At 45.4% G+C, this 25631-nt stretch overlaps 1 protein-coding gene and 1 long non-coding RNA gene across 3 annotated transcripts in view; one reads left to right on the top strand and one right to left on the bottom strand.

Moving 5' to 3' along the window:
- tob1a (transducer of ERBB2, 1a) overlaps window positions 1–3353 on the bottom strand; it is a 7382-nt gene extending 4029 nt beyond the window's left edge. The window contains exon 1 of the mRNA XM_043715182.2: window positions 3144–3353. The gene's annotated coding sequence lies outside the window, so the exon portion shown is untranslated. The remainder of the gene's footprint in view (window positions 1–3143) is intronic.
- Window positions 3354–3967: 614 nt separating this feature from the next.
- The window catches only part of LOC122562316 (uncharacterized), a 56184-nt gene continuing 34520 nt past the window's right edge, over window positions 3968–25631 (top strand). The window contains exons 1-2 of one of the 2 annotated variants that reach the window (XR_006315281.2): window positions 3968–4097; window positions 7351–7432. This is a non-coding gene — a long non-coding RNA (uncharacterized LOC122562316). Of the gene's footprint in view, window positions 4098–7347; window positions 7433–25631 lie in introns of both variants that reach the window. The other variant, XR_006315282.2, reaches the window with a different exon arrangement.

The raw sequence follows: 25631 nt of genomic DNA, 5'->3' as shown, positions 1-25631 counted from the left end.
TTGGGATTTAGGCAGTTTTGGAGAGTGCACAAGCATGTTGGGGGGAGGGGGGGGGAGAGAAAGGGGAGGGGGGGGAGAAAGGGGAGGGGGGGGAGAAAGGGGAGGGGGGGGGAGAAAGGGGAGGGGGGGGAGAAAGGGGAGGGGGGGGAGAAAGGGGAGGGGGGGGAGAAAGGGGAGGGGGGGGAGAAAGGGGAGGGGGGGGAGAAAGGGGAGGGGGGGGAGAAAGGGGAGGGGGGGGAGAAAGGGGAGGGGGGGAGAAAGGGGAGGGGGGGGAGAAAGGGGAGGGGGGGGAGAAAGGGGAGGGGGGGGAGAAAGGGGAGGGGGGGAGAAAGGGGAGGGGGGGGAGAAAGGGGAGGGGGGGGAGAAAGGGGAGGGGGGGGAGAAAGGGGAGGGGGGGGAGAAAGGGGAGGGGGGGGAGAAAGGGGAGGGGGGGGAGAAAGGGGAGGGGGGGGAGAAAGGGGAGGGGGGGGAGAAAGGGGAGGGGGGGGAGAAAGGGGAGGGGGGGGAGAAAGGGGAGGGGGGGGAGAAAGGGGAGGGGGGGGAGAAAGGGGAGGGGGGGGGAGAAAGGGGAGGGGGGGGAGAAAGGGGAGGGGGGGGGAGAAAGGGGAGGGGGGGGGAGAAAGGGGAGGGGGGGGGAGAAAGGGGAGGGGGGGGAGAAAGGGGAGGGGGGGGGAGAGAAAGGGGAGGGGGGGGAGAAGAGAGAGGGGGGGGAGAAGAGAGAGGGGGGGAGAAGAGGAGGGGGGGGAGAAGAGAGGAGGGGGGGGAGAAGAGAGGGAGGGGGGGGGAGAAGAGAGGGAGGGGGGGGAGAAGAGAGGGAGGGGGGGGAGAAGAGAGGGAGGGGGGGGAAGAGAGGGAGGGGGGGGGGAAGAGAGGGAGGGGGGGGGAAGAGAGGGAGGGGGGGGGAAGAGAGGGAGGGGGGGGGAAGAGAGGGAGGGGGGGGGAAGAGAGGGAGGGGGGGGGAAGAGAGGGAGGGGGGGAAGAGAGGGAGGGGGGGGAAGAGAGGGCAGGGGGGGGAAGAGAGGGAGGGGGGGGAAGAGAGGGAGGGGGGGAAGAGAGGGAGGGGGGGGAAGAGAGGGAGGGGGGGGGAAGAGAGGGAGGGGGGGGAAGAGAGGAGGGGGGGGGAAGAGAGGGAGGGGGGGGGAAGAGAGGGAGGGGGGGGGAAGAGAGGGAGGGGGGGGGAAGAGAGGGAGGGGGGGGGGAAGAGAGGGAGGGGGGGGGAAGAGAGGGAGGGGGGGGGAAGAGAGGGAGGGGGGGGGAAGAGAGGGAGGGGGGGGGAAGAGAGGGAGGGGGGGGGAAGAGAGGGAGGGGGGGGGAAGAGAGGGAGGGGGGGGGAAGAGAGGGAGGGGGGGGAAGAGAGGGAGGGGGGGGGAAGAGAGGGAGGGGGGGGGAAGAGAGGGAGGGGGGGGGAAGAGAGGGAGGGGGGGGGAAGAGAGGGAGGGGGGGGAAGAGAGGGAGGGGGGGGAAGAGAGGGAGGGGGGGGGAAGAGAGGGAGGGGGGGGGAAGAGAGGGAGGGGGGGGGAAGAGAGGGAGGGGGGGGAAGAGAGGGAGGGGGGGGGAAGAGAGGGAGGGGGGGGGAAGAGAGGGAGGGGGGGGGAAGAGAGGGAGGGGGGGGGAAGAGAGGGAGGGGGGGGGAAGAGAGGGAGGGGGGGGAAGAGAGGGAGGGGGGGGGAAGAGAGGGAGGGGGGGGGAAGAGAGGGAGGGGGGGGGAAGAGAGGGAGGGGGGGGGAAGAGAGGGAGGGGGGGGGAAGAGAGGGAGGGGGGGGGAAGAGAGGGAGGGGGGGGGAAGAGAGGGAGGGGGGGGGAAGAGAGGGAGGGGGGGGGAAGAGAGGGAGGGGGGGGGAAGAGAGGGAGGGGGGGGGAAGAGAGGGAGGGGGGGGGAAGAGAGGGAGGGGGGGGGAAGAGAGGGAGGGGGGGGGAAGAGAGGGAGGGGGGGGGGAAGAGAGGGAGGGGGGGGGAAGAGAGGGAGGGGGGGGGAAGAGAGGGAGGGGGGGGGAAGAGAGGGAGGGGGGGGGAAGAGAGGGAGGGGGGGGAAGAGAGGGAGGGGGGGGGAAGAGAGGGAGGGGGGGGGAAGAGAGGGAGGGGGGGGGAAGAGAGGGAGGGGGGGGGAAGAGAGGGAGGGGGGGGGAAGAGAGGGAGGGGGGGGGAAGAGAGGGAGGGGGGGGAAGAGAGGGAGGGGGGGGGAAGAGAGGGAGGGGGGGGGAAGAGAGGGAGGGGGGGGGAAGAGAGGGAGGGGGGGGGAAGAGAGGGAGGGGGGGGGAAGAGAGGGAGGGGGGGGGAAGAGAGGGAGGGGGGGGAAGAGAGGGAGGGGGGGGGAAGAGAGGGAGGGGGGGGGAAGAGAGGGAGGGGGGGGAAGAGAGGGAGGGGGGGGGAAGAGAGGGAGGGGGGGGGAAGAGAGGGAGGGGGGGGGAAGAGAGGGAGGGGGGGGGAAGAGAGGGAGGGGGGGGGAAGAGAGGGAGGGGGGGGGAAGAGAGGGAGGGGGGGGGAAGAGAGGGAGGGGGGGGGAAGAGAGGGAGGGGGGGGGAAGAGAGGGAGGGGGGGGGAAGAGAGGGAGGGGGGGGGAAGAGAGGGAGGGGGGGGGAAGAGAGGGAGGGGGGGGGAAGAGAGGGAGGGGGGGGAAGAGAGGGAGGGGGGGGAAGAGAGGGAGGGGGGGGGAAGAGAGGGAGGGGGGGGAAGAGAGGGAGGGGGGGGGAAGAGAGGGAGGGGGGGGAAGAGAGGGAGGGGGGGGGAAGAGAGGGAGGGGGGGGAAGAGAGGGAGGGGGGGGGAAGAGAGGGAGGGGGGGGAAGAGAGGGAGGGGGGGGAAGAGGGAGGGGGGGGAAGAGAGGGAGGGGGGGGAGAGAGGGAGGGGGGGGGAAGAGAGGGAGGGGGGGGAGAGAAGCGGGTGCAGGGGGTTGAGGGGAGAGGGACCGGAGGGGTAGGGGCCTGTGGTGGGTGTTGAGGGGAAAGGGCCGGTGGTGGGGGAGGGGGAGTCGCAGGTGGTGAGGGGTCTGGGGGCGGGGCGTCAGGAACAGTAACCGTCGCTCCCCAGGAGCGGACTTTCGACAGCAGCGGGTCAACCGCCCGATTGCGGCAATTAGCCGCCTCAGCCCTTCACAGCTCTCACTCCCTTAGTCGGCCCGCGAGCAGAGAAGGTTCTAGTACTTACTCGGCTGTTCTCGGCGCTGATGTAAATAGACATTCAATGAGGGAGAATTTCGTTGCGTTTTTTTTGTTGTCCGTTTTTAAAAAAAATTCTTTTGTATTTTCGTTGTGGTGTTATATTAAGTTCATATATTTTATATAATTTCCTTCTTGTTGTGTTTAGCGCCGCTACTCCACCGCACGCAGAATCCAACCAGCCAGGAGCGTTTACAACTCATTGCCATCAGTCCGCAGCGCACCGTTATTTATAGTCTCGCTCCCTCCGCGATCCCACAGCACAAGGGGGCGGGGTGGCGTCATGGAGGGGGTCCGGAACTACTTTATTATTATAAACGTCGCTGCAGTGGGCGGGGACTCGCGGCACTGAGGAATATCGATTGGTCAACTGTGAAGCGCGTCTCCACCCCTACCCGAAGGGCTATTTAAATAGGTTTGGGTCGGGGGGGCGGGGGTTCTGAATGCGCCGTTCTGATTGAGGTAGAGGCATATCCATCACTGCTTCGCCTCTACTTCTTAAATGGAGGCCTTGATAAATAGTTCCCCCATGTTTTATTTCGTTTTCAGTGAAAACTCAACTAGAACGACAAAAGGCGCAGATCGAAATCACGTTATTAATGAATGCTGACACGATACAAATCGTCAAAATAACAATCGTAAGGTACAAATTGTCGATACAAGCTTCGTCTGTGGTAAACATAGAGAGCGCAAGGAGACTGAGTGACTGGTGCTGGGCTAAAAATACAGGCGGCTGATAATGTCCCGTGTTTTATTTGGTTGGAGCAGGCAGTAGGGGGCGGGCATTCCGGGCGGGAACCGCATTCTGATTAGCTGTCGGTATCGAGGCTGTTGCCAGGCTCTGGTCTCCCAACAAAAGGTGCCGGGGGTTGGTGAGTAGCGGGAGCGCGCACTCCGTCTCACAACAAAACCGCTTGTCCTTAGGTTGAGCGTGCGTTAGAATGTAAGTGTTCAGTAGAGAGGGAGTACAGGAATGTACATGTAGTTATATACATTTCGGTGAACTGATGGTGAATTGGTTATTGGGACTGAAGCGGTCCGCTCTGGGCTGGCCGCGCGCTCCCGATCAAGGGCGCTGCTGAAAGTCAAAGCGTGTGGCATTGCGCAGGCGCGCGACCCGGCCATCAGAAAGGGGGCGTGGCCGTACGAGCGCATGCGCACAGCGGGCGGCGCTGGCCATTTCTGCAGTGGCGCAGCTGAGTAGGCAGCTTGTTTGGCTACTTGCCTCTCCGTGTCGCCACCGTCAGGGATGCTGTTCCTGCAAACATGTACCAATGGGGCCTCGAAGCAGCGATAAAGAGCTCCTAATGTACAACCAAAGATTGATAATCCAGAGATGCGTTAGACATCCCGGAAGCAGAGAAATGTAAATTCACGCATACATCTGGAATAAATGCTGTTGCTGTTAAAATCGATTAATATGCTGTTAATATGAATGTCACAAAAATTCATTTGATTCTCTAATGCTTGTTAGGGAAAGTAATCTAGTAATCTGCTGCACTTAGCTATTCTGGCCTACGTGTGATTCCAGGCACATAGCAAGATTTTGACTCAAGTGCCCTCTGAAACAGCTCAACATTACAGTGTGGAAACAGGCCCAAAAAGTCTCTCCACGCTTCAGGCTCTCTGCCTTTATTCCTGATGAAGGGCTTTTGCCCGAAACGTCGATTTTGCCTGTCCTCGGATGCTGCCTAAATTGCTGTGCTCTTCCAGCACCACTGATCCAGAATCTGGTTTCCAGCATCTGCAGTCATTGTTTTTACCAAAAAGTCCACACCGACCCGCCGAAGCGCAACCCATCCATACATTTACCCCTTACCTAATACGGGCAATTTAGCATGGCCAATTCACCTGTGCATCTTTGGACTGTGGGAGGAAACCCACCCACGCAGACGCGGGGAGAATGTGCAAACTCCACACAGTCAGTCGCCTGACGTGGGAATTGAACCCGTGCCACCACGCGACCCAGGCAATTCAATGGTAATTGGGAACGGGTAATAAAATGCGACACCCAGAACTCCAAAAGCAAGTTAAAATTAAAACAATCCTTACAGCCATACCACATTATGTATACTCCTAGGTAACTGTTCAAGAGTATATGCACTGCCACCTACAATGAGAGTTAAAGGAGAATCAGTCATAAATGGATGCGGCATGAAACAAGCTCTTCACCCCAACTTGTCTGTGCTGACCAGGTTTCCTAAACTGAACTAGTCCCATTTGCTTATGTTTGGCTCATATTCCCTAAATCTTCCTATCCATATACCTGTCCAGATATCTTTTGAGAATCAGGCCATTCAGTCCCTTGAATCTGCTTCGTTATTTGATCAGATCATTACTGATTTTCTACATCACTGCTATTTCCTGCACTATCCCCATATCAATGATCTTAAATATTTAGATAATTATTGATTGACAACTTGAATGTACTCAATGGTGAAGCCACCAGAGCCCTCTAGGATAGAGGATTCATTACCTTCCAGGTGAAGAAATTCCTCTGCATCTCAGTCTTAAATAGTTCATCTGTTAGCCATAGATCCTCCAAATTCCACATTCTGGAACTCAGTACCTAGAGTCAAGCGCTTTCAAAATGTAACACAGATCATTGAGATTATGTTTTACGTTCTGGTTCTGTTCGCCAAGCTGGGAATTTGTGTTGCAGACGTGTTGTCCCCTGTCTAGGTGACATCCTCAGTGCTCAGAGGCTCCCAAGCACTGAGGATGTCACCTAGACAGGGGACGAAACGTCTGCAACACAAATTCCCATCTCGGCAAACAGAACCACAACAACGAGCACCCGAGCTACAAACCTTTTCACAAACATTAAGTTTTATTCTTTAAACTACACAGTATGTGTTATATTACACTAAGTCTCTCCTCAAAGGAAAGTGCTTTCATGCTAGCTGTCAATCTTGCCATCCTTTGTTGCAATCCCTGTAAGATAAGTTCAATCATTTTGAGACAAAATGACCAAAATAGTTAACAGTATTAGAAGCATGGCTCAGCACTTTGCACAAATTAGAGCAAGATTTGTTTTTTACCTTTATACTCTAATCCCTTGCAATTAAGTCTCACATACATTTGTCTTGCTTGCTACACCTTAAGGCTAACCTTTGAACTAACTATACTGTCTCAAAAGTTTCCTTCCTGTTATCAAGATTTGGACATGAACCGCCAACTGGCAACTACTTGTAGTCTGAATTTATTCAATTTAAACATTATTTTATATTACCAAATGAAGGGAAATAATTTTCATTTACAGAGGGATCTCAAGCTGTTACATTTAAGTATTAACAAGTTTCAATGAACTGGCATGAACTGTTAAGATGACAAACAATGGTAATTGCCTAAACGTATATTTGGTATGATTCAAGCCAGTACAGAACCCTAAATAGCAACAAGTTGTATTAACCAGCATTGGTTAACCAACAAAGTAAGAGACAGCATTGAACTAAAGTAAAATATCAGCGTAAGCACGTTTTAAAATGAATCTGGCAGATTGTAATAGTTCTCAACGATAAATAATCAAGTGCAGAAAGGAAAATGGAAACAAAAACTTGCAAATATGAAAACTCTACTTCTCAAAACTAACAATAAAAGTATTTTTGTAAATATATTGAGAAGTAAAAGTGAATGTTGGTCCATTAGCAGAATTTAATTTTTTTATTTATTTTGAGTTGATTAACTATCTAGAGAGAATAATGAGAATTAAGAAAGGCACCTTTCTGGGATCTTAGGGTGTTTAAAGGAAAAAAGGTGAGAAAATTGTGGTTCATAATATTACTTAAGTCTAGATTATGTCTTTGGATCAGAAAATTGCAAATGTCAGTCCTTTATTTGAGAAAGGAGGGAGAGGGAAACCAGATACTTCGGGACATATAAAATTAACATTAAATATGGTGAACTTACCTGTTATTGATCAGAATAACTGAGTTATTGGATCAATATCAATTTTGAGAGATTATGTTTGACTAACCCAAGCTGAATCTTTTTGAGGAGGTTACTCGGTGAATCGGGGAGTATCTCAAGACACTGTCTTTTACCAACTTCTAAAAGCATTTAATAATGTTTCACACAAGATAATTAATTAAACTGGAAGCATATGGAATTGGAGGTAACCTTGTTATGTGGATCAGTAATTGGTTGAAAGGAGGAAACAGGTAGAAGGGTTAAAGGAAATCTTGTCTTATCAGCAGATGGTGTTCCCAGGGATCTTGACTTCAGTTTTTCAAGAAGTGCAGCTGGCTTGGATGAAAGAATGAAGAGTTACATCTTCAGGTTTGGACATTAGAAGAAGGAGCAAGTAGTGTGAATGGCAGCAGAAAGTTACAAAGGAACAGAGACTAAGTGAGAAAAATGATGACAGTTCAGTTCAACATGGAGAAGTCTGGGCTCAGACGTTTGGATTAGAGAAAGATAAATTGGAATATTTTCCAACTGCTGAGGGACTAGGAGAGATAAAGTGATTCTGATTAGATCCCAATTATGTTCAGCTCTGGACACCATGTGTCAGGGAGGATACATTTATTCTTTGAGAAGATGCAGGACAGATACAGAAGAATGACAGTTGAGAGCGTGGTGCTGGAAAAGCATAGCTGGTTAGGCAGCATCCGAGGAGCAGGAGAATTGACATTTTGGGCATAAGCCCTTCATCAGGAATGAGGCTTGTGGGTTGGGATGAGAGATAAATGGAAGGAAGGTGGGGTTGGGGAGGTAGCTGGGAATGTGGTAGGTGGATAAAGGTGAGGGAGAAGGTGATAGGTCAGATTGGACAGTGATAGAGGGGTCTGTAGGGCGGGGCTGAGTTAGAGGCTTGGAACTGGGATAATGTGGGGGGAGGGGAACTTGGATTGCTTCGGTATCTGAAGAGTTGAGAAAGGTGCTGAACATTGTGCAATCACTGGCAAACATCCCCAATCTGACCTTATGATGGATGAAAGGCATTGATGGAGCAACCTTAGACAGCACCTTCCAAACTCATGACCACTTCCAACTAGAGGGACAGGGCAGCAGATACATAAAGAATAAGTGAGGACTGCAGATGCTGGAGATCAGAGTCTAGGTTAGAGTGGTGCTGGAAAAACACAGCAGGTCAGGCAGCATCCGAGGAGCAGGAAAATCGACGTTTTGGGCAAAAGCTCTTTATCATTCCTGATGAAGGGCTTTTGCCCGAAACGTCGATTTTTCTGCTCCTCGGATGCTGCCTAACCTGCTGTGTTTTTCCAGCACCACTCTAATCTAGACAGCAGATACATAAGAACACCACCTGCAAGTTCCCTTCCGAGCTACTCAGCATCCTGATTTGGAGATACATTGCCAATCCTTCACTGTTGTTGGGTCAAAATCCTGGAATTCCCTCCCTAAGGGCATTTTGGGGCTATCTGCAGAACATGGACTGCAGTGGTTCAAGAAGGCAGCTCACCACCACCATCTCAAGGACAACGAGGGAAGGGCATAAAATCCTGGTCAGCAAGTGATGGCCACATCCTACAAGTGATTACAACAAAAACTCTAGATTGTTGGGCCTTGGACACCATCTGAGGAACTCCTGCAGAGATGATCTGGAGTTGAGATGACTGACCTCCAACAACATGACCATTTGTCTATGTGCCAGGTATGACTCCAACCAGCAGAATGTTTGCCCCCTGATATCCATTGAACACTGTTTTACTCAAGCTCTTTGATGCCACTGTTAGTCACATGCGACCTTGATGTCAAGAGCTGTCACTCTTATTTGATGCCTGAAATTCAGCTCTTTTGTCCATGTTTGAACCAAGGCTGTAATGAGGTCAGGAGCTGAGTGGTCCAGGGGGAACCTAAACTGGGCATCACTGAGCAAGTTATTGCTGAGCAGCATAGCACTGTTGATGATATCTTCTGTCACCTTACTGACGATCATGAGTAGACTGATGGGGTGGAAATTGGCCAGGTTTGCTTTATTCTGATTTTTGTATACAGGATATACCTGGGCAATCTTCCAAACTGTCAGGTAAATGCCAATGTTGAACTGTTACTGAAAGTGCTTGGCTAGGGAAGGATCAAGTTCTGGAGCACAAGACTTCAGTACGTGAAATGCCAGAATGTTGTCAGGACCCATAGCCATGGCTAGAGACTGGCATCTGTAACGAGGCCAAGATGGATCATCCACTTGGCTGTTCTTGCTGAAGATTGCTGGAAATGCTTAGGCCTTATCTTTTGCACTAATTACACACTTCTAAAATTTCACTGGTACACATCTGAAAATGAACCTTCTGGCTCAGCGAGCAAACTTACATCCGGAAGGAAGGTTACTAATGACATAACTGTGGGTGACACAGTGGCACAGTGGTTAGCACTGCTGCCTCACAGCACCAGAGACCCGGGTTCAATTCCCGCCTCAGGCAACAGTCTGTGTGAAGTTTGCACATTTTCCCAGTGTCTGTGTGGGTATCCTCCGGGTGCTCCGGTTTCCTCCCACAGTCCAAAAATGTGCAGGTTAGGTGAATTGGCCATGCTAAATTGCCTGTAGTGTTAGGTGAAGGGGTAAATGTAATGGGTCTGGGTGCGTTGCTCTTTGGAGGGTCGGTGTAGACTTGTTGGGCCGAAAGGCCTGTTTCTACACTGTAAGTAATCTAAGATGGTTGGTCCTAGGTCACTAGCCTGAGGAGCTTCATTTGTAATATCCTGGGGCTGAGAATGATATGTCAAGGGCAGTTACCTTTACCTCACCCCTCGTGTTCAGCTCTTTTGTCCATGTTTGGACCAAGGCTGTAAAGATGTCAGTAGCTAACAGACATTGGCAGAAGCCAAATTAAGCATCAGTGAGCCGGTTCTTTTGGTGTATATGTGTCACCTGATAGCACTATCTATAACTCTTTCTATCATTTTGCTGACAATTGAAAGTAGATTGACACAGCAATAATAGTCTCGTTCAGATGTGTCCTGTGTATTGTGGACAGGGTCTACCTGGGAAATTGCATCACACTCTGGCAACATCTTTCTTCCCCTGACTGTAACCCATCTACCTTTTTCCTATACCTGAGGTGTGATTACCTCCCTATAACTCCTCTCAATTACCACCTCAGCCTCCCAAATGATCCAAAGTTCATCCAGCTCCAGGTACAGTTACAACATTTAACAGACATTTAGATAAGTTCATGAAAGGAAAGGTTTGGAGGGATTTGGGCCAGATGCATGCAAGTGGGACTAGTTTGGTTTGGAAGCTTGATTGGCGTGGACTAGTTGGACCAAAGGGCTCTATGATTCTACTGTGGTTAAAAGAGTAGCTTAGAGAGCAGGAATTCTGCAGAACACCAAGTTATAGTCCAACAGGTTTATTTGAAATCACAAGCTTTTGGAGCAGTGCTCCTTTGTCAGGTGGAGTGAAGAGAAGCATACAGGCAGAGAATTCATAATCAGAGATTAAAAAAAATCATATAAATGATATGAGTGGAGTGTGGACAGACTGAATAATAAATCTCTGCAGGTCAGATAATCAAAAGTGTCAGAGAATTTGAGTAAAGTGTTAACAGCTGAATAGCAAGTGAAGGAATGATCTATGATCTGATTATTTGAGGCAGAGAAATAATTACAAAAAACTAAAAATAAGGTGGTGCTGGAATCAAACCATATGGCTGAAGTAACATGCTAGGTATGAGTCGCATGGTGAGGATCTAACCAAAGTAACAAGTAATCCAAAACTGTACAAACTAATTAAGGTAGAGAGATCATAACAAGTTATCAAGGTGATGGTGTCAAAACAGGACAGTAAGGAACATTTTACAGATACAGAACAGTTAGTGGGGTTACATGTAGCGTGACATGAACCTTAACTCAATGAGTTGAGCATCGCATCCCGTTCTTATGAGGGCATCCTTCAGCATCTTTAGGTGTCCATCGCTTCCCTCCTCGTCTGATGTACAATTGCAGAATTGTGTACCATTTACATCAGCAATATTCTCTCCCAGTCAGGGAACACTTAAGCAGTCAAGGACGTTCACCATGACTCCTTCAACAGCATCTTCCAAACATGTGAAGGACAAAGACAGCAGGTATGTGGGACACCATCCCAGAAAGGTCCCCTGCAAACCAGTCAGCATCCTGACTTGGAGATATGTCAGTGTTTCTTTATTGTCACAGGATCAAAATCTTGACACTACATGGACATCAAGACATCTATCACCTTCTCCAGGGCATTTAGGGATTGAAAATAAAAGTCATCAGTGGCCGCATCCTGTGATCAGTTTTCTAAACAATTATTAACTTTCTTTCGACTTTCTTGAAAGCCAGTATTAATTCTAAAAAAAATTAACTCAGTATCAATCTGATTCTCAACATTTTTAGATTTGAGCTGAGTGACAAAACTATTTATTTTGGAATAAATTATTTATCTATCGTTTCAGTCATCCTTAAGAACTGCTGCTTCTGTACTGACTTGGATCTAGGCACAGTTTACATCAATAACTCAGTTCACAGTGTTATCTGCCTAATGGTATGGGGATGTTTCCTGATGTAACTGACGACAGTACACTCTAAGTACTAGTGATTGCAAAACAGCGGGGAGATGCTCAGGTTGATATTAATTAACAGTTGTTTAAAGACATAACTCAGTTTTACCCATAGTTTTACTCATTACCTGTAAAGTGAAAAGGCTGACTTCTAGATTGCAGATTTTATAAATTATATACGATAATTGCTTACCATCTGCTATCAAATTACTAAAAGCGTTTTTCTTAAAAACATTACTTCTCTGTGCTTTTTTTAATAATTTTACTGATGTGCTTTTTTGCCAATGGCAAGAGGCAGATATTCACCAACAGCTGCCTTTCTGCGGAAACTTCCTGAAAGCAATTAGCCTGTAATTGACCTCAGGATGTATCTATTTGGATCATTTCCAAGCAGTGTGCCTGAACAATGGCCTTAAGAGGACAGGCTAGCTGGCACACTTCCATTTAGAGATTGCCCAAATAAAGACCAGATTAAAAGCCTCGCTACCTCTTCAGCTAAACATTTTGGTGCTGCTCGAAATCTAAGGGAATAAGACCATAAGAGGTAGAAGCTGAAGTAGGCCATTCGACACATGGAATCTGCTCTGACATTCAAAGAGATCATAGCTGATCTGATAATCATCAGCTCCACTTCTCTCCCTCACCCATAACCCTTGATTTCTTTACTGATTAGAAACCTGTCGATCTCAGTCTTGAATGTACAATGATCCAGTCTCAACAGAACTTTGTAGTAAAGAATTCCATACACAGATTCATTTCTCTCTGAGAGAAGAAGTTCCTCCCCATCTATGTCTTAAATGGGTGACTGTTTACTCTGAGGTTACACCCTCTGGTCCGAGACTCTCCCACACAGGGAAACAACCTCTCACCATCCACCAGGTCAAGCCCCCTACATTGTATATAAGATTTTGTCTCATTCTTTTAAATGCTAATGAATAGAAGCCCAATATACTCATTCTCTCCTCAGAAGAAAATCTATCCATATCCAGATCAACCAAGTGAACTTTCTTTTGACTTCCTTGAAAACCAGTGTATCTTAGATACCTGAAGCAAAATTGTTCGCAGTATGTCAGATGTGGTCTGACTAATGCCTCTGTAGTTTTAGCAAGACCTCCTTATTCTGTGCTTTACCCTCTGCGATTTTTTCCATTTAAATATATTCAGTTCTTCTATTCTTCCTGCTAAAGTGCATTACCTCACATCTTTCCCACAATATACTCCATCTGTTAAGATTTTGCCCACTCACTTAATTTGTCTATATCCTTTTGCAGACTTTTATCATCCTTAATTCTTGCCTTTTTAGCTATTTTATGTCATTCACAAACTTGGTGATAGTGCATTCATTTGTAAATCAAATTATTAATATGTTGTAAACAATGATGGCCCCAGTATTGATCTCTGTGGCATTCCAAGTTGCCATCCTGAAAATTTTCCCTTTATTCCAGCTTGTTAGATTTCAAAAAGGACCAAGAGGCCATAGTGCTTAGAGACAGCAGAAGCCTTATTAAAGAGCGGCCCACTTTGCTGGCAGCAATGTTAGACTGAGCTGTTTCCCTTCCAAACTGATCAATGGCATCATAACAGTACGATTGGACTCTGAAAGTGACAGTCCACCATACTTACCAAATACATAATATCTCTGACCCTTTATATCAGAGGTTCTTGCAATGAAAACCCTCATAATATTTACAATCATACATACACAGTCCGTAGGTAAGACATTATGGAGAATGTCAATTCCTGTCTGTATAGAGTAGCATCCAAACTGTGGAGATGCTCCTTTTTCTTTCTTTTTGTGACTAAACTATTGGCTGGGTAACATTAGACTCCCTCCAATCCGCAAAGTCTGATCCATGGCAAGTTGGAATAACACAGGTGCAGATGTGACAGCAAATGAAAGTTACTTGTATTTGAATAGTCCTTTGTGTTACAATTAATTATTTGTGACTCAGGATTTACATTCATCTGGAGAGAGGTTTGCCTAAAGTCAATTCTACTGCAAAGTTGATCTCCAGCTAGTCCAGCATATAGGTAATTGATTAAAGGCAAAGGATACTGCACAGCACTGGTTTAGTAGTAACATTAAAATCACCACAGATGTGTACAGATCCATCTTCCTTTATCATTGGTGCAATTGGCATGGTCCAACTCTCACATTTATGGGTTCTAGGACTTCCATTCTTGATCAGCCTCTCTAATCCTGCCTTGACCTTTGGTCTGTTGACATAAGGCACTGATCTACTCTTGCAATGTTTTACTTGATTTTCAATTGGACAGATATATTTTCCATACTTAATAAAACCGAAAGAACTGCGAATTCTGTAAATCAGAAACAAAAACACGAATTGTTGGAAAAGCTCAGCAGATCTGGCAGCACCAATAGAGAGAGAGGTTCTGAGCAAGAGTCACTTGACATGAAACATTAACTCTGATTTCTCTTCACAGATGCTGCCAGACCTGCTGAGCTTTTCCAGCAATTTCTGTTTGTTTTTTTTTCATGTTTCCCAGATCTCCACACAATGACGTATTTCTTTCAAACCTTTGATCAATCAGAATCTGACAAGTGACTTACTTCAGCACAGTTGGATTTTTTTTCTTTCAACCACATTGTTCCCAATAAAGCTGGAAAATTTCCTTTGACAATGAGTAAGGGTAAATCTTTGGACTGATCAGATAACTAAACATTCCCCTTGATATAACCCCTTAGAGGCACCACCTCACCTGTGTACATTCCGAGTACAATTTTGAAGGTTACATTGCAACATGACTCAACTGCCTTTCAGGTATCAGTCAAAGCACCGGTCTGATGTCCATTTCCATTCTTACGGTTTGCCATTCAATGAAGGAGTGACCCAGTATCTGTTGTTTTTACCAGGAATGGCCAGTATTTTTAATGATGACTCCTCTTCAGACTGAATCTGGGCTTTTCTCGTGTACTTTTCATACCATGAAAGTTTTCTTCCTACTTTTTGATTTCTTTTGCTTTTTGTTGTTCATGTTCCTTTCTCAAACACACCCAATTAACATGCCCTGGTTTGCTGCAGTTTCTGCAGACAGTAATTTTACCAGCAATTTGCTGCTGTATATCAATGGCAGTTTTCAATCTGTCTTCGTGCTCATCTCTCAGCTGCCATTTTGTGAACTATCATACTCAAGCTTAACTGGTGAGCTTCCTTGGCTGCAGTTCCATTGGTGCTGCTATTTCCAATGATTTCTTTAAGCCTAGTTTCCCTTAGGTCAGTAATCTCTTCTGGATTCTTTCACATTCTTAAACTACATACCAGTCTGTTCCTGACAGCATCTTTGAAGTTGTCCCTGAATTTGCAGCATTCTGCCGAGTCTTTAAAATTTCTATGAACTGAGAGATAGATTCACCACCATGCTGGTTACCTTTGTGGAGTCTGAACCTTTCATCAACCAAATATGCCTTTGCTGAAAAGGGATGACTATATTTGCTTTTTTATATAGCTTCAGTAAAATAATGGGATCTCTCTGCGTAGTAGAAGTTCCAGCAGTCTGTATTTCAACATACAGTCCAACGGCACCAAAGGTTCCTGTTTTTTTTTCAGCACGATATACTCTACTTCAGTATCATGCATTGAAATTCATTCTTCACATGCCAATCATTGAGCCCCACATTTACCTCATTGAATTGATTTACCCTGAGCCAGTTGCCTGTGGCACAGGTGGCAATCCTGAGATTATCCCTTGAACGTTCTATTTTCTAGTTTAGTTCCTAACTCTTTTGAGCCCTTCAGCAGAATCTCTTTTCCAGTCCTGTCAATGTCATTAGTATCAACATAGTCATACAGCATGGAAACAGACCCTTTGGTCCAACCAATCCATGCCTAGCTTATTCCTAAACTATACTAGTCCTGCCTACTTGCTCCTGACACATATCCCTTCAAGCCTTTCCTGTTCATCTATCTATCCAAATGTCTTTTGAATGTTGTAATTGTACCCACATCCACTACTTTCTCAGGAAATTCATTCCAAATATGAACCACACTCTGTGAAAAAGATTTGCCCCTCATGTCTTTTTTAAATCTCTCTCCATTCAACTTAAAAATGTACTCCCTGGTCTTGAAATCTCCCACCCTAGGGAAAAGACAACTACCATTAACTCTATCTATACCTTAGTATTTTATAAACTTCTTTCAGATTGCCTCTCAACCTCCTATGCTACAGTGAAAAATGGATGACAACAACTGTAGCCCTCCCCTCCCTCTCCATGTTCTCCAGCCATGAGGCAGGCAACACAACCCATGGCTACAGGGAATAGCATCTGTCTCCCTAACTGTTTTGTCCCCTACCACTGTGCTTCTATCTCCTCCTTCCACTTGAATAGCTTCCTGTACCACAACATTGTGGTCAGGTCTCTCATCTTCCTTGAGGTCTCACCTTGTCCAAAAGACTTGCAAGAACGTTTGGACAATTATAGGAACAGGTTTGTTGAGAGCTGTCCCTTGGCTCCCTGTAGTTGCCTCACATACAATCAAACCCTCCTGTCAGCTACTATGTAGAGAATTTTATCGAACAGCTTGTAATTGTACCATTCGTCATGGCTACACTATATTTGTTTCTAAAATAAAGTTTCAGAAAATGTTATAATAAAGGTCACAGAGGAGCTCAAAGACATACACAGACAAAGAGGAGTTAAAGAAAGAGACACACACACACACGAGCTCAGAGAGAGAGACATACACACACACAGACATTGAGAAGTTTAAAGAAAAGTGAGCTCAGAGAGACGCAGAATCATACTCAGGAGCTTAGATATAGATACACACAGATAAAAAAAGTTCAGACAGACATGGACATACATGCAGATTGATTTACGCAGTGAGCTGATCAATAATAATTTATCCATACAACCTCAAAAGTCTCCTCACAAACAAGGGCTTTTTGAGAACACTACAAAAAAGTAGTAGTGTTATAGAAATTGGATCTTATTTCTCACCAGGTTGGTCTTTTAAATACAAAGATTTTGCTGTTACTGACTTTATCATCCATTTGAGTTTATTTGGATTGTCACTATTCCAACTGATTGTGAAATTGTGTGCCAATTCAATTTTATGCAATGCCTTAGGTAACTATTTCCAAGGTTAACGAATTTTAGGTTCAAATACAATTTCTTTACATTTCAATGTTGACAACAAATGGGACTCTCATAGCCACAGATGTTAATAAGTGATGTGCATGTCTCATCTTGGATCCCCATCAACACTCCCAGGACAGATCAAATGAATCTCTTGAAGAGTATAAAGTGTGTTAGAGAATTTTTAAGAGGGAAATCAAGAGGGCAAAGATGGAAATGGAGATAGTCTTGGCAGATGAAGTTAAGAAAAATCCAAAAAGATTCTCCAAGTACATTAAGAGCAAAAGAGGAACTAGAAAGAGAATAGGGACCCTTAAAGATTAACTAAGTTTTTTTGTGATTAGATACCCTACAGTGTGGAAACAGGCCCTTCGGCCCGACAAATCCACACCAGCCTTCCGAAGAGTAACCCACCCAGACCCATTTCCCTCTGACTAATGTACCTAACACTATGGGCAATTTAGCATATCCAATTCACCTGACCTGCACATCTTTGGACTGTGGGAGGAAACCCACGCAGACACAGGGAGAACATGCAAACTCCACACAGACAAATCGCCCAAGGCTGGAATTGAACCTGAGACCCTGGTGCTGTAAGGCAGCAGTGCTAACCACTGAGCCACCGTGCCATTGTTGTCTACGTGTTGGATGTCAGGAGATGAGAGAGGTTCTAAATGAATATTTCAAGTCAATTTTTACTGTGGAAAAAAGTGGATAAATCTCCGGGACCTCCTCAAGTGTCTCCCAGGACATTGTGGTAAGTTGAGGAAGAAATTGCGAGATCCCTAGCAGAAATATCTTTGTGTCACCTATAACCATGGGTGAGGTACCAGAGGAATGGAGTGTGGCTAATGTTGTGCCTTTATTTAAGAAAGGCTGTAAGGAGAAGCCTGGGACTTATAGACTTGTGAGCCTGACATCAGTGGTGGGTAGGCTGTTGAAGATGATTCTGAAAGATAGGATTTATATGCATTTGGAGAGGCAAGGACTGATGAGGGATTGTCAGCATAGATTTGTGCAAGGGAACTTGTGCCTCACAAATTTGATTGAGTTTTTTGAGGAAGTAGCTAGAAAGATTGAGGGCAGAGTGGTGTATGTTGTTTACATAGTAAAGCCTTTGACAAGGTTCCGCATTAATAGAGTTAGATCACATGGGAATCTGGTTGAGCTTGCCAATTGGATACAAAATTGGCTTGAATGTCGGAGGCAAAGGGTTGTGGAAAGTTGTTTTTTGGGCTGGAGGCCTGTGACCAGCTGGGTTCCACAGGGAATGATACTGGGTCCATTGTTGTTAGTCATTTATATAAATGATTTGGATGAGAATATAGGAGGCATAGATAGTAAGTTTGCGGATGACTCCAAAATTGGTGGTACAGTGGACAGTGAAGAAGGTTATCTAAGATTTCAAAGAGATATTTGAAATTAAACCATGCAAGATTCTTACAGGGCTTGACAAGATGGGTGTGGAAAGATTGTTTCCCCTTTTGGGAGAGTGTAGCACGAAATGGGCCCTTCAAAGCAGCACGGTGGCTCAGTGGTTACTACTGCTGCCTCACAGCACCGGGGACCTGGGTTTGATTTAGCCTCAGGCGATTGTCCTTGTGGAGTTTGCACATTCTCCCCCTGTCTGCGTGGATTTCCTCCGGGAGGTCTGGTTTCCTCCTACAATCCAAAGATGTGCAAGCTATGCTAAATTGCCAATAGTGTTAGATGCATTATTCAGGGGTAAATGTAGGGTAGGGGAATGGGTCTGGGCGGGTTGCTCTTCGGAGGGTCATTGTGGACTTGTTGGGCCAAAGGGCCTATTTCCACACTGTAGAGAATCTAATTTAACGTAATTGGTCAATGGGCTGAGGAGTGGCAGATGAAGTTTAACTTGGATAAATGTGAGGTATTGCCTTTTGGTAAAACAAACAAGAGCAGGACTTACACAATTAATGGTAGGCACCTAGGCAGTATTGTAGAACAAAACGATCTAAGGGTTCTAATACATAATTCTTTGAATTTTGTATCACAGGTAGACAGGGTGGTTAAGAAGGCATTTAGCGTGCTTGCCTTCATTGCTCAGACCTTCAAGTATAGAAATTGGGATGTAATGTTAAGGTTATACAGGACATTGATGAGGCAAAAGTGAGGACTGCAGATGCTGGAAACCAGAGTTTAGATCAGAGTTTAGAGCTCTATTCCTGATGAAGGGCTTTTGCCTGAAACATCGATTTTCCTGCCCCTTGGATGCTGCCTGACCTGCTGTGCTTTTCCAACACCACTCTGATCTAAACTTAGGACATTGATGAGGCCTCTTCTGGAATTCTGTCTGCATTTATTAAATTGGAGATTGTTTAGAAAAGATTTACCAGAATGTCACTGAGCCTGGAGGATTTGATTAATAAAAATAGGCTGGATAGGCTGGTATTTTGTTCATTAAGGAGTAGGAGGTTGAGGGGTGACCTTATGGAGATGTATAAAATCATGAGGAGCATGGATTTAGTGATTAGCAAAGGTATTTTCCTAGGGTGGTTCAGTTAAAACTAGTGGGCATATTTTTAAGGTGAGAGGAGAAAGTTTTAATAAGGACATGAGGAGCAATCTTTTTACAAAGAGAGTGATTTGTGTGTGGAATGATGGAGTGGTGGGTGCAGGTACAATTACAACATTTAAAAGACATTTGGATAAGTACACAAATAGGGAAGTTTTGGAGGGACATTGGCACTCGTTTGGTTAGGGAACATGGTCGGCATGGACCAGCTGGACTGCTCTCTTAATTATTTGCTGCACCTACATGCTAGTGCATAAGAACAGACAGATCCTTTTGCACGGGCCCTTTTTTGGTGTCCCTTTTTCATTTAAATAATGGTCTCCATTTTGATTCATCCAACCAAATTGTAAGACCTCACACTTTCCTACATGAAACTCCATCAGCCACAGTTTTATCCACTCACTCAGCCTACAAAATTCCCTTGCAGATTCCTTATGGCTTCATCACAGCATGCACCCTGCATCTACTTTTGTATCATCAGCAAATTTGGATATGATACACTTTGCCCTTCAAGCCATTACAATCGATGATAAATAATTCAACAGCCCTAGGACTGATTCTTGCAGCACTCTATTAATTCCATCTTACTATCCTGCAATAAAAACCATTAATCCTGACTGTTGTTTGCATTTTGACCAATTCTCCATCCATGCTAATATATTGTCCCCAATACTGTGAACCCCTGTCTTGTGCAGTAGCTTTTTATGTGGCATTTTACTGAATGCCTTCTGGAAATCTATATACCTTACATGTACCAGTTCCCTTTTATCAACTCGGAGTGTTATATCCTCAAAGGACTTGAGTTATAGTCATTGAGTAATACAGTACAGAAAAGGCCCTTCACTCATCAAGCTGTGCTGACCTGTCTACACTAATCTCAATTTCCAAGACTGGGCTCATATGAATACTATGACATTTCAACTGCTTATCCATGAAGTTTTTAAAAGTTGTGAGATTTCCTTTCTCTAATTACCTCCAAAGCAGGGCATTCCAGACTCCCACCAGCGTCTGGGTGAAAAAAAAACTTTTATCAAGAACCTTCTAAACTTACTGCCTTTTGCCTTAAAATTATATCTCTTCAGTATTGACCCTTCAACTATGCTGCTTTCTATCCATCCTGTTCATGCCTCTCATAATCTTATAAACTAGGAGAAAGTGAGGACTGCAGATGCTGGAGATCAGAGCTTAATAATGTGTTGCTAGAAAAGCGCAGCAGGTCAGGCAGCATCAAAGGAACAGGAGAATCGACGTTTCGGGCATAAGCCGTTCTTCAGGAATCAAATAATCTTATGAACCCCAATCAAGTGCCTCTTCAACTTCTCTACTCTAAAACCAAACTTATCTAGCTTCTCTTCATAACTAAACTGCTCCATCCCTGACAACATCCTGGTGGATAGTTTCTGCATTCCCTCTAGTGCAATCACATCCTTCCTATAGTGCAGAGACCAGAATTGCACACAATACTCCATCTGTGGCCTAACCAATTTTGAATTCCAACATAATCTCCTGATAAAGGCTAGTATTCCATATGGCTTCTTACTCACCCTATTAACCTGTCCTGCTGTCTTCAGGGATTGGTGGACAAGTAACCCAAGATTTCTCTGTTCCTCTGAGCTTCCCAATGTCCTGCCATTCATTGTGTACTCTTTGTCTTGTTCCTTCTTCCAAAGAGCATTGCCACACAATTATCAGGATTAAATAATTAAACAGCTGATTGACTTATCTACATCTTACACTAACCTCAGTCCTTCTATATCACTATTAACCATCCAGCCAATCTTTGTGCCTTTCACAAACTTACTTATCACCCCACCGTGCTACCAAATTCTTAACTATATTGTTTAAATACATGACAAACAAAAAGGAACCCACACTGATCATTGTGGTACACAACTTGACATTGGCTTCCAGTTACTTAGACAGCCTTCTACCAGTCTGTTTCATCTCATGTGCTTTTACCTTCTTTATCAGTATCCGATATGAGACTTTGTCAAAGACTTTGGTAAAATCCAGATAAACTGCATTATTGACAATACCTGGTCACCTTGTTGAAACATTCTAACAAACTTGTTAGGCATGGCCTCCCTCTGACAAAACCATGTTGACTATCCCTGATCAAACCTTGCCTTTCCAAGTGGAGATTAATTCTCTCATAGAGTCATAGAGATGTACAGCATGGAAACAGACCCTTCGGTCTAACCTGTCCTTACCGACCAGATATCGCAACCCTATCTGATTCCACCTACCAGCACCAGGCCCATATCCCTCCAAACCCTTCCTATTCACATACCCATCCAAATGCCTCTTAAATGTTGCAATTGTACCAGCCTCCACCACATCCTCTGGCAGCTCATTCCATGCATGTACCACCCTCTGCATGAAAAAGTTGTCCCGTAGGGGGTCTCTTTTATATCTTTCCCCTCTCACCCTAAACCTATGCCCTCCAGTTCTGGACTCCCCGACCCCAGGGAAAAGACTTTGCCTATTTATCCTATCCACGCCCCTCATAATTTTGTAAACCTCTATAAGGTCACCCCACAGCCTCCGACCCTCCAGGGAAAACAGCCCCAGCCTATTCAGCCTCTCCCTATAGCTCAAATCCTCCAACCCTGGCAACACCCTTGTAAATCTTTTCTGAACCCTTTCAAGTTTCACAGCATCTTTCCAGTAGGAAGGAAACCAGAATTGCACGCAATATTCCGACAGTGGCCTAACCAATGTCCTGTTCAGCTGCAACATGACCTCCCAACTCCTATACTCAATACTCTGACCAATAAAAGGAAGCATACCAAACGCCTTCTTCACTATCCTATCTACCTGTGACTCCAATTTCAAGGAGCTATAAACCTGTACTCCAAGGTCTCTTTGTTCAGCAACACTCCCTAGGACCTTACCATTAAGTGTATAGGTCCTGCTAAGATTTGCTTTCCCAAAATGCAGCACCTCGCAGTAATCTGAATTAAACTCCATCTGCCACTTCTCAGCCCATTGGCCCATCTGGTCAAGATCCTGTTGTAATCTGAGGTAACCCCCTTCGCTGTCCACTACACCTCCAATTTTGGTGTCATCTGCAAACTTACTTACTGTACCTCTTATGCTCTCACCGATCCTTGTGGCACTCCACTGGTCACAGGCCTCCAGTCTGAAAAACAACCCTCCACCACCACCCTCTGTCTTCTACCTTTGAGCCAGTTCTGTATCCAAATGGCTAGTTCTCCCTGTATTCTGTGAGATCTAACTTTGCTAACCAGTCTCCCATGGGGAACCTTGTCGAATGCCTTACTGAAGTCCATATGGATCACATCTACTGCTCTACCCTCATCAATCCTCTTTGTTACTTCCTCAAAAAACTCAATCAAGTTTGTGAGACATGATTTCCCATGTACAAATCCATGTTGACTATCCCTAATCAGTCCTTGCCTTTCCAAATACATGTACATCTTGTCCCTCAGGATTCCCTCCAACAACTTGCCCACCACCGACGTCAGGCTTACTGGTCTATAGTTCCCTGGCTTGTCTTTCTTACACAGTGGCACCACATTAGCCAACCTCCAGTCTACCGGCACCCATCTCCTTCAGAACTTTCTCTACTAGTTGCCCTAACATTGATATGAAACTTGGTTTATCCCCAGCTCCCTTCTTGAAAAATGAAATTACATTAGCTATTGTCCAGTCCTCTGGCCCCTACCCTGTGTCAGAGAGGAATTAAACATTTTGGTTCGTGCTGCATAATTCCCTCCCTCGCCTACCACAGCAGTCTGGGATGCAACTCATCAGGACCTGGGGGCTTCTCTATTTTTAATCCTGTCAAAGCGTCCACTGTCTCTAGCAGGCTTATCAAACATTATTTCCTTTTAACAAACCATGTTCACTGTGTTTGCATTAAGAGTTTCTAAATGTCCACCTATTTCTTCCTTAACAAAGGACTTTAGCATTTCCCCAACACAGATGTTAGACTAACTGGAGTGTAGTTTTGTGCGGTCTGTCTCCCTCCCTTCTCAAATAGGATGTCACATTGATGGTTTTGCAATCTGCTGGAATACAATGAGAAGTGGAATATTTCAACCAATGCCTCCACCCACTGACCTCATCATACACTCTCAGGACAGGCAGAGCATGGGAGTTAGATCCACAATAAAACTTCCTCTCCACTAGTGGTAGAAGTACATTTTTTTTTGAGGGGCTCATAATTGAGATTTTCCTGAGGGTTGATATTTTGATAATTGGAGGCTACACTTTGGTTTTCAAGGACTTCTTTTACATTTTCTCTAGCTCCTTCATTCAGTGATGTTGTCACAGAGCAATAATTCCTTCTGAAGTTGTGTATTTGGAGTCACACAGAGAATTAGAAGAATTAATTCATTCATATCAATAATTATCACTGCTGCATTAAACTTAAAGCCACAATAAGCAAGGAAAGCACTAATTACCCCAATGTCACAGAAATTAAATTGACACAACAGCTATAAATAGGCAACAAATGCTTTTTAAAAAAACATTGACACACGCTTCTGTACAAAAATCACCCTATACACGTTTTCCACAGACTATTGAGGTCACAGTTAAACAGCTACATGTTTGTCTCTAACGCAGTTACTACAACCCAGGACATTCACACTATGTGAAATGTTTTTAGATAAATGAAAAATCTTTATGAAATATAACTGTTCAATATTAAATGAACCAGTTCATTACAATACACCACACTATACTTTCCCCCATTTAGTAGTTCCTGAGCTCCTGTAGAGTTAGAGATTCTTTTAAGTTAGAGACTCCACATTAATTTGTAAGGAATTCCTGATGTAGCTTTTCTAGTTCCCAGTGGTTGAGTATTACATTGGTGAAATATCTAAGACTACTCTCCCCTCTTGGCAGACCCTCTCTGTGCTTCACAGATACTCACTCCCCTTTACAACTCTTCTGCACAGTTCTTCAATCCACCACTCTTTGCAGCCCCTCTCCTTCCTTTGCAGAATCTCCACTACTCTGCCGGCCTTCCTTTCATTCCTTATGGGGCCCTCTTTTCACCTCCTTTTGTGATATCTTTCCTCTTTTCCCTCATTTCCCATTGCAGTCCATCTCACTCCTTCAGTCATTGTATTGAAAATCTGTCAATTCAAAAGGCGAGGGTGATTAAAAACAATTAAGTAATTTGTAGGCCTGTTAGCTGAACATCTTTCATTGGGAAAATGTAACACCTGGGCATACATAATACAATTAGGTAGAATCAGCGTGGCTTCATGAAGGGGAAATCATGCCTAAAAAAGTTGTGTTGCAGTACTTTGAGAAGGTCACAAGATAGATAGAAAAAGAGTACCAGTCATTGAAAAATATTTGTACTTCCAAAAGGCATTCAATGTGTTGGAGGTAATATATTAGCAGGGATAGAAAATTGGTTAATAGAAGACAGAGTTGGGATAAAGGGAGTACTTTCAGGATGGCAACCTGTAACACAATGAGTGCCACAGACAAGTGCTGGGACCACAATTATTTGCAATAGAGAAACATAGAGCAGGAGTAGGCTACTTGAGTCTATTCCACTATTCAATGTGACCTTCCAATCAGTACCCTGTTCCCACTTTCTCCCTGTACCCTTTGATCCCTTTAGCCCTGAGAACTATATCTAACTCTTTCTTGAAAACATTCAGTATTTGATCTCAACTACTTTCTGTGGCAGAGAATGCTACGGATATACTAAACTCTGGGTGAAGAAATTTCTCCTCATCTCCGACCCAACATCCTTTAAGATTTAAAATGACTTAGATGCTTACCAATGATTGTTAGTGTAGTTGAAGACTCGATAAAGATTTACAAGAGTGTAAGTTAACACCAAAACTGCATCAAGTGTTTGATTGAACCAGTGGTTCATTCCTTTTATTCCTGTAAGACTGGTTCACTGGGTGCGAGATGTCTCCAGAGAACCAAAGATAACTTTGTATGGACATTTGGAATTTACTTGGTATGTTGCGAAGACCAGGCTAAAGCATTTGCAGCAATCTTCAGCCAGAAGTGCTGGTTGGATAACCCCATTTCAGCCTCCTCCAGAGGGCCCCAGTCTTCAGCCAATTTGATTCACTCCACCCGATGTCAAGAAATGGCTGGAGATATTGGATACTGCAAAGGCCTTGACAATATTCCAGCAATATTACTGAAGACGTGTACTCCAGAACTTCTGCCCCCATGCCCCAGCTGTTCCAGTACAGTTACATTACTGGCATCTACCCGACAATGTGGAAAATTGCTCAGGTATGTCCTGTACACAAAAAGCTGATTAAATCCAACCCAGCCAATTACCACCCCATCAGTATACTCTTGATTATCAGTAAAGTAAAAGAAGGTGTCATTAACAGTGCTATC

The sequence above is a fragment of the Chiloscyllium plagiosum genome, unplaced genomic scaffold (genome assembly GCF_037043375.1).
Source record: "Chiloscyllium plagiosum isolate Xiang-an unplaced genomic scaffold, Cpla_swu_hap1 HiC_scaffold_25, whole genome shotgun sequence".
Classification (NCBI taxonomy): domain Eukaryota; kingdom Metazoa; phylum Chordata; class Chondrichthyes; order Orectolobiformes; family Hemiscylliidae; genus Chiloscyllium; species Chiloscyllium plagiosum.
This window is presented reverse-complemented; position numbering and strand designations above follow the sequence as displayed.